The following is an 8,442-nucleotide window of genomic DNA, read 5'->3' on the forward strand; positions in this document are numbered from 1 at the left end:
AGAAGTATCTACTGAAAAACAAGCCTCCCACCCCAGGCTCCAGGTGCACTTTAGCCTAGGGGCAGGGAAGATCTTAAAAATTTACATTCCCATTACATGTATCTATATCAACTATTTTATCCAAATTATTATCCAAATAATATTATCCAAATTATCCAAATACTGAAATATCAGGATTAATTTTCTATATGATCTTCTATAATTTTCTTTTTTTTTTGCTTTTTGGAGGGAAATCGGGGTTTGACTTTTCCAAGGTCTCATGACCAGTTTGTGTGTGTGTGTTTGTGTGTGTGTGTGTGTGTGTGTGTGTGTGTGTGTGTGTGCTTTAAGTGTCTGAGGCTGGATTTGAACTCAGGTTCTCCTGACTCCAGGGCCATCGCTCTATTGACTGTGCCACCTAGCCACCCCTTATAGTTTTCAATAATAAGAGAGAATATTTATAAAATCCTTTAACATAGGAAATTTGATTCTGATATATTATATCATTTGAACTGCATAGCAACCTCACAAAATAGGTATGCAAGGTAATGTTAGTTGTATTTGACAAATGAAGGAAATAAGTCTCAAGTAGTTGTGACATTCTTATTGGGGTCCTAAAAAGGGTCATACTTGCTGCTTAACAGCCTCTAAACAAGCAATTTACTTCCATGAAACCCAAACTTAGCTCTTTGAAAGTTGTCCATTTTTAACAATTCAGCTTTCTGAGCCAAATAGCGTAATTCTAATTTCTCTTCAATGAGACAGATCTTCAAATGCTTGAATGAAAGAATGAAATGGATGGACGGATGGATGAATGGATGAATGAATTTATTAAGTGAATGCCATATACAAAAACAGCTCAGCCAGGTAGTGCGGTGGGAAAAGTGACAGTTCAGGAGTCAGGAAGACGGATTTTCCAAAGTTCAAATCTGGCTCCAGATGCTAAGTAGCTGCGTGATTCTGGGCAGCTTGTATTGCCTCATAGTTCTGTTGAGTTTGTCCTTCATTTCTGAAGATGACCATGGCATCTAGGAAATTATGACTTGACTTGCAGTTGACTTTGATTTGCGTGAGTGAGAGCTGTGCAAGGTCACCAGCCTCTGTATCTCCTCCAGAGCCATCTGTATCCAGTGACTAGATATTGATCATCATGAATGGAGATGACCCATATATCATCTGTAATCTAAACATGACCAGTAGCTCAATCTACAGGTCCTTCCAATCATAGTCGGCTTGCTACATTTGCTCCCCACGTTACCAATTCCCAGAGCACAACACAACACTGCAGATGGGTCTTGTAACAGGACATAGAAGAGTAGAACTATCAGATCTCATTATATGGACAATCTACCTCCATCAATATGGTATGAGGTTTCATGGAGCGGTAGATAGGCATAGTAACCAGGTGTCAGTCTTGAAAGGAGGAAGATCTGGATTAAAATCCTCTTCTTGAAACATGATAGCTACATGATGACTGGCAAGACACAACTTTTATCTGTCCCAAGAATAACATTAATATGAAAATTACTGGGATATTGACAACCGTATCGTTAGAGGAAGGTTCTATTCTAGGAAAGAGTAGGTACTGATTAAAAAAAATTAAAATGTGTCAGGTACTGCAGAAAATGAAAAAGTCACCACCCTAATGGAGCCTATAATCTATAGTGGAAGCATGTATGTGTGAGGGGGAGTGGGAGTATGACAAACAAAAAAAGTGACTCAAAAAAGAAAGTCATGGATTCAAAACAATTTAGTGTTTTAATAAAATGAGAATTCAGAAGTTGACATGATCATAGATTTTGAACTGGAAGAGACATGAGAGATCATTTATTTCACCCTTTCACTGAACAGATGAATGACACGAGGTCCAGATAGTTGAAGTGACTTGGCCAAAGAAACAGAATTAGTGTTGGGGTGGGGGGATGGGGGTCAGCATGGGGATTTAATTTATTCTGACTGGAAATCCAGCACTCTTTCTGACAACTTTGTGTGTGTGTGTGTGTTGGCATTAGGGAAAATTTCACATAAGAGAAGACAAAAAATCTTGAGGAAAGCAGGTAGAGGTATAGTACCATACTGAATGGACTAGCAGACTATTTGTATGATAAGAGGAAAGAAGTAGAGTATGGCATGCCAAGGTCATAAGATAGAGCTCAGTTTTGGCTAGGATGTAGACTGCATGAAGGTGAGGTCTTCATTACATATCTGAAGAGACTAGAGCTTTCACTCCCTCTTGATCCTGAATCAAGAGATCCATCCTAGGATAATATATTTAGAGGGAGGATACTTGAGTAGTCTAGAATTACTTATTTCTCAATTACTGCCCATGTATTAGTATAACTTAAATTCTTAGATTGCCATTTAAGGTTATTAGAGATTTACTGAATCATAGATTCAGAAAATATCATTCTTTAGGGAACTCACAAGACTTGTAGTCTTTGGATGCCATTGGGCTGTTCAAATTTAGTCTGATTACCCCTATGACAGGGAATCCATTTCATTCAGAGTAAGCCATTCCACTTTTCTATTTCATAGTTTATTTCCCCAAAAATACATTAAAACAATTTTCAATATTAATTTTTAAAATTTTGAGTTCCAAAGGCTTGCCCTCACTCCTCACCCTTCTCAGACAGAAGGCAAACAATTTGAAAGAGGTTATACATATGTAGTCATGAAAAACATATTTTCATATTAGTAGTGTTGTAAAAGAAAATATAGATGAAAATTTTAAAAATAAAGTAAAAAAAATATATGCTTCAATCAGTATTCAGACTCAAACAGTTCATTGTCTGCGGATGGATAGCATTTCTCATTATCAATAATTCAGAGCTTTCTCGGATCGTTATATTGGTGAATATAGTTAAGCTATTCACAGCTGATCATCTTACAGTATTGCTGTTACTGTGTACAATTTTCTGCTGGTTCTACTCATTTCACTTTTCATTCATTCATGTAAGTATTTTCAGAGTTTTCTGAAATCAGCTAACTCATAATTTCTTAATTTCTTATAGTTCAAAAGTAGCTTTTATAGTATAGAATAATATATTACAGTATAACTTGTTCAGCCATTCCCCAATTAATGGACATCTCCTAAATTTCCAATTCTTTGCTACCAGAAAAAGGCAGTATAAATATTTTTATACATAGTAGTACATACACATACTATACATTTCAACATGCATGTGCTGCTGCTATAAATATTTTGCACATGCTTTCCTTTTTTTTAATCTCTTTTGGAATACAGAACTAGTGGTGGTATTGCTAGGCTCAAAGGCATGAATAGTTGTATAGGTCTTTGGACATACTTCCCAAATAATTTACAAAATGACTAATTCAGTTCACAACTCTACCAACAGTATGTTAGTGTTTCAATTTTTACACATTGTAGCAGCAAGCACCCCAGCATACCCAGGGTGGCTGATAACACAGGTTCTTAGATCTGCCTTTCTAAAGGAAAGCAGCTCAAAATGTGTTAACAATCTTGCTTTTATTAATCAAACACATAATTTACCTAATTCAGGGGAAAAAGTCAGTGCCCCAAACTTCAGAGTATACAGACAGGTTACAAGCAGAAGTTACAAGAGAGAGAAACATTTCAGGCCTCCAATTGTCCAACCATGACATCCATACCTTTTCCGTTACCAGAAAGGGAAGCATCAACATCTGGGTTCTTCAGAGCCTGGGGGCTCTCAACGGCTGCCCACAGTCTCATCTGATCAAGTCACACAATACTTCTCAAAGGGAGCCCCAAAACAAAGTCTCACATCAGTGTTTATATAGCCTTCTCCTTGGTCAGAGAATATAGCAACCCTCTTGACCCACTGCCCAATCACAAAGTATCTCTTCAAAAACAAGCCTCCCACCACAGGCTCCAGGTGCACTGAAGCCTATCAAAGGGCCTAGGGCAGTGAAGATCTTAAATTTCCATTCCATTCCTATAACACTCATCCTCTCCCACATTTGTCATTTAACTTTTATTTTACCTACTACTCAGCCTAATAGGTGAGAGATAGCACCTCGGAATTATTTTAATTTTTATTTCTTCAATCAATAGTGATTTAGAGTATTATTTTTTCATATGGCTATAGATAGCTTTGATTATTTTATCTGAAAAGGGACTATTCATTTTTTGTTGTTTATCAATAGGGGGATTTTTAAAAATAAATTTGACTCATTTCTCCATGTATTTGAGAAACAAGGCCTTTATCAGAAGAAACATTTCACGCTTTTTCACTTACCATTGCTGACCACACCCTCCATTCTATTTCTCGCCTTTTTATTGTTTTGTCTTGCTCCCCTTTCACCATGTTTCTCCTCAAACCCATTCCCTTTCAATAAGCCACAATTGTTAGCAGACTTTCCCTCTAATGATTCTTCTTTCTGTATCCTTTTGACTTAGTAACTATTTCCAGCTCTTTTCTCTTAGATTACTACACAGTACTATTCATTGTCTTTTGCTTGTCCTGAAGTTGCTTGAAGAGCGTAAGCACATGCCCCTTCAATTTTTCTCTTCTCCCATATCTGCACTCCTCTTTCCTTCAAGCTGTCCTCATAGGCATGAGAGCATTAAAGTCTCTCACCATAACCTTTACACCCATTGGTACATTCTCTATTGTGTCAGTGGAGCAAAACAAAAAAAAAAAACTAAACACAGTACTCTGGGGATGAGAGGATCATCCAGGGAAGGGCAGAGTGACACTATACCCTCGCTAGTCAATGTGTCACTCAAATCATCTGGAATCATTTTACAATTGGTCCTATGATGTAGAAAGCATAATGCTAGATGTTACGATATGAAAAGGAAAACAGCTCCTGTCCTCCAGGAGCCTGCATTTTAAGGAGCATTCTAATGCATGTGAACATTATAGATCTTAGTGGGTTGAGGGGCTGGCCGAGGCTGCCTTCTGGCTTCCTTTCTGGTTCTCAGATTTGGGGAATTTGTGCTTCAATGATTTCTGGGATAAACTGGAGTGTCCATCCAGGAAAAGTGTCTGTATTGCAACAGCTGTGCTCCTAATTTGCATTATCATTTTTTGCTGCCACCAAACTCTTGATCCACATTATGCTCACACAAACAACCAAATATTATTCAGATAGATTCCTATCCAGTTACACTGGGAACAGCTTATACTTGTGAAGTTGAATGTTGAGCCCAAATGGGAATCTCTTGGTTTCTCCCGGGTAAATGTGTTATTTAATTCAGTTTATTGCACTGGTTTTAAAGACTTTATTATATACTTCTTCTGTGACGTAATGTGGTCACTCTTAGAGTTCTGTCTCATCTGATACTTAAGATAAGGCAGACGTCAGGTGCTTTTAGCCAAGCCAGTGACCACAATGATAAAGAGCTCATAGGAAACACAGAGCCAAAAGGCAAGTCCCAAGACACTTTGTTTTTGCACTAAGTAATAGTGTCTACTCTTTCGTTCTACCTGCTCCCCCAGGCCAGCATAGACCTATGGCCCCATGGACATTCTGTCATCTTAGATAGGAGAATTTTCACAAGGATGTATAATCTTTTTTTAAAAATGTATCATTTCATGGTGACTAAGTTTTAAATATTAAAATAATGTGGAAGACTTTATCAAATTGTTTTGCTCAGATCTTGATAAATTGATTCACTAGTCAAAAATCATGAGGTCGGTCTAGCCTGACTTGTTCTTGACTGTTTCAGATCCTTTACCATTGTAGAAATTCAATGACTTTGTTAAATTTTGTAGCAATGATATTTGCATGATATTTTTATGGCAGTATATGGATCATGCTTCATATATATTATCTCATTCTTCCAAAAGTAGAAGGAAAGAACACTATAATTATTGTAACCCCATTTCATGGATAACTGCTTAGACCCGGGCATTCATCTTCACCCTTTCTGAGAATCCCCTTCTTTTCCCTTCCCTTACTACACCCTCCAAATCAGCCTGTGGGTCAACAGATTCAGATAGGTGACCTATTCATTTAATTAACCATCAGATTCAGATAGGTGAGCTATTCATTTGATCTTTCCAAAATCAGACTTCCATGTAATTTCCTGTCCATCTTCTTACCAAGAGGTATGCATCACTCCTTACATCTTGTCTTTTCTGATTAGCATATATCTCTTTGGGGCAGTATATATCATTTGCATCTCCAGAACTTGCCAGAGTGCCTTTCACATAGTAAGTATATGTGTGAATGTATGTATGTGTTTGTGTTTGTACATCTACCTCTCTGTCTAGTTATCATTTCTTTATCTGTCTATGACTCTATAGATCAAGCTGAATATTTTACACATGAGGAATCAGAAGTTTATCGAGGTTAATTTATGCCAAGTAACATAGCTAGTAAGGATCAGAGGCAAGATTCAAATACAAGATTCTCCTGATGACAGATGTATTCATTATCTCACTATATCATCTGGTCTATAGCTTATGAACATCTTTTCCCCAATATTGCATCCCCTTAACTATTCAACATGAACTTTCAAACTCTATTGCCAATGGGTCAGCAATCATATCTTCCATATCTTTCAATACTAAGGAAAATAGTTCATCTAGCCTTGATGATTAGAACTCACCAATAGAATCTATCTGCTCAATTCCTAGCCCTTTACTTAAGGTACATAGCCACTTTTCTTGTACAATTAATATCATCTGATTTCCTGATAAAAAAAAGTCTAACCAGAATTGAGAATTTCTGCCTTTCCTCTCTTTTCCCTTCTTTGATCTCCCCCCGCCCAAGATAGCTAGGAAATTCTGCTTTGTTTTCCATTCCATTATCAGATCACTCTAGCATTGAAGTATCCTGCTTATATACTGACATTTTACACCCTTTTACATTCACCTTCCGTTATTCCATCTTGCTTCCATGTTCTGTATGTTCTTGCCAGTTTCTATGCTGGTGGGAGAGGCTTCACTGTAATCAGTTCAGTCTTATAACAAATGATGGTTTTGCTTCCCTTTAAAAATTAATTCTCTTAAGTCTTCATATTTTCAGTACTAAGAGTTTCTCATGCCTCCTCCAAAGACTTCTCTTGTGGGATTTTCCCCACATTTCCTCTCCTTATTTTCTCCCTATTCTTCCACTGAACCATGTGAAATCCACTCTCCTCAAATCATGGCTGCTTGTCAGTTTGGTCCTGACTTTTCTCTCCTCTATCATAACTTATATAATAACAGCCCCACCCCCCCAAGGTGCCTGTCAATTTTGCCTGAACAATTAGCCTATTATATAGTGGAGAATCCAATCTAGACTAGAATTGCTACTTCTTGGTTCCTTTACTCATTGAAGGATGAAGATATCATGTAGGAAAATCAAGAATTTATTAACACCTCTGATTTTGTCAGAAACAAAGCTACTGTCTGGGTATTTGAAATCTTACCTCACTACCTTGTCATGTCCCTGTGTCAAGTATTTGGTCTTTTTCCCAAGTTCTTTATATATTCTGTCTTTCTGCTCCAATGATCCATATTATATACCTATGACAATGTCACTTTTGTTTAGCTCTTTAAAGATCTTTAGCCAAATGATCTCCATGACCTTCTGGATATTTGATGATGTTATATCTCCTCCACCTTTTTTTCCTCACCATATTATTTATGCTTTTTTATTTAAAAAAAGATAAATATTTCCTATTCACAGTCTTGCATTTTCAACTGACTTAACCCCAACAATATTTGCAATGTCAATATATTCCCCTTCCATTGAGAAGCTAGAATGTAAAGCATTTTTTGAAAGCATTTTTTCCCCATTTTGGTCTGTTTATGTCAAGTGCCTAGCATAGGACTGGATACCTTTCAGATATTTAGGAAAATATTTTAAGCTATATTCTAATTAATGCCAAAATGAATTTTGGAAGTAGTCACAGCATTTAAATTCACATGTGGTACTTACATTAGGCTAGAAGCAATGACCATATTTTCCACAATTCTATCTTTAAATATGTAGAGTGAAGTTGAAATATACTGAGAAACCTCAGGAGATTAATAATTTGCCAGTGCCTGGATATAATATATTATTAATTTCACTGACTGAGGGTTGAAGACTTTTTATTGACAATCATGGTTTGTTTTATGAACTTCACTGCTGGATTTTTCTTGGAATTTATTTCCCATAAAATTTGTTTCAACATTATACTATTCTTCATTAAGCTAAAAAGTCTTTATATCAATTCTTTGAGATATTTGCCATTTCTTACACTATGGCAATCTACAATTTTTGACATACCTTAAAAGGAAGGGCATTGCAAACTCCTCAATATCTCAGTATTACTGTATCTACTAAAAATGTTTTCCTATGAGTTTAACCTTCATCTACTTAATACAGATCATTAAATTGCCTCATCAAAATTTATGCTTCTTAATGGCAGGGAATATCATCATCATCTTCATCATCATCATCATCATCTTCTTCTTCTTCTTCTTCTTCTTCTTCTTCTTCTTCTTCTTCTTCTTCTTCTTCTTCTTCTTCTTCTTCTTCTTC

General features: G+C 36.5%; 1 long non-coding RNA gene across 1 annotated transcript in view; it reads right to left on the reverse strand.

The window, feature by feature from the left end:
- The window catches only part of LOC138164774 (uncharacterized), a 406,420-nt gene that overhangs the window by 316,106 nt on the left and 81,872 nt on the right, over positions 1–8,442 (reverse strand). The window lies entirely within an intron of this gene.

The sequence above is a fragment of the Petaurus breviceps genome, unplaced genomic scaffold (assembly GCF_028583685.1).
Source record: "Petaurus breviceps papuanus isolate PSGF00001 unplaced genomic scaffold, PetGlider_PUasm1.0 207, whole genome shotgun sequence".
NCBI lineage: Eukaryota > Metazoa > Chordata > Mammalia > Diprotodontia > Petauridae > Petaurus > Petaurus breviceps.